Source organism: Gavialis gangeticus, unplaced genomic scaffold (genome assembly GCF_001723915.1).
Source record: "Gavialis gangeticus isolate Ggan-Ray unplaced genomic scaffold, GavGan_comp1, whole genome shotgun sequence".
Taxonomy (NCBI): Eukaryota; Metazoa; Chordata; order Crocodylia; family Gavialidae; genus Gavialis; species Gavialis gangeticus.
In genome coordinates this window covers 92,722,596-92,723,549 of record NW_017729034.1, presented here as the reverse complement: position 1 = coordinate 92,723,549, position 954 = coordinate 92,722,596, and the positions used below count along the sequence as shown (strand labels likewise).

Sequence of the window (954 nt, the reverse complement as noted above, 5' to 3'; positions counted from 1 at the left end):
TTCATCTCCAGCAAGCAAGACTGCACTGGCACGACACCATCTTTATGGAGCAGTCAGGGTCTCCAGAAGAGGATGGGCAAGAACTTCCTCCTGATTCTACAGGGAGGGGTAGTGTAAGGAGGCTTCTCTGCAGACAGAGGCTGTGTCTGTCTGAGCCGCTTTTTAATCAGCACTAAGGGAGGAGTGAACCCCACCTACATTCTAGTGACTAAGAGCTGCAACAGCAGCAGTAACCTGTTTAACCAGAGAAGAACTACAGGGCTGGGCTTTTCAACTTTGCTCTGCCTCCTTCCACTGATTGCTAAACAAACCAAGGCTCCAGTTACACTCCCTAGGCTTGGCACTTAACCCTTTCCTACCTGGCACTGCCCAATGTAAAAACACCTTCCACATTCACTGAGTCCCTTTCCAATATGAGATGCGGAAGGTAATTCTAGGCTGTTCCAGGAAGTAAGGGAAACTTCAGAAATATCATGTAATAACAGAGATATAAAATCTATAAAACATGCTACAAACATCTGTCATGGAACAGATCACAATTGCTGATGCAAAAAAAAAGATTCAGTATTAGCCCTTTGTTGGTTAATGAACGATCCACAAAGCAAAACTGTTTTTCTGTTAATGGTTTCATTTTGCACAAACATTTCCCAAGTAGTTTGCACTTTTAGTTTTTCAATGTGTAGGTTGTTAATGAACTCTTCACTTCATCTGTCCATTGATGACCCAATTCTTAATTTCTCACATATCAGACCCTTCTTTTTACAACTCTTTGTGGATATCTTGCTGGCTTTTTTAACTAAACATTGCTAAAAATGAAAATCTGCCTCCTACTTCCACAGACCTTCTCATTACTATCATCTCATTACTATAATCACTGTTGCTCAGCTCCTTAATCTTAATTACTAAAAACGGATTTAATTGTGTTAACTTGTTCATGTATTGAACATGTAACCA

At 40.5% G+C, this 954-nt stretch overlaps 1 protein-coding gene across 1 annotated transcript in view; it reads right to left on the bottom strand.

Annotated features, from left to right (window-relative positions):
• The window catches only part of PERP (PERP, TP53 apoptosis effector), a 24,425-nt gene extending 24,171 nt beyond the window's left edge, over nucleotides 1–254 (bottom strand). The window contains exon 1 of the mRNA XM_019527340.1: nucleotides 85–254. The gene's annotated coding sequence lies outside the window, so the exon portion shown is untranslated. The remainder of the gene's footprint in view (nucleotides 1–84) is intronic.
• Between the last annotated feature and the right edge of the window lie 700 nt (nucleotides 255–954).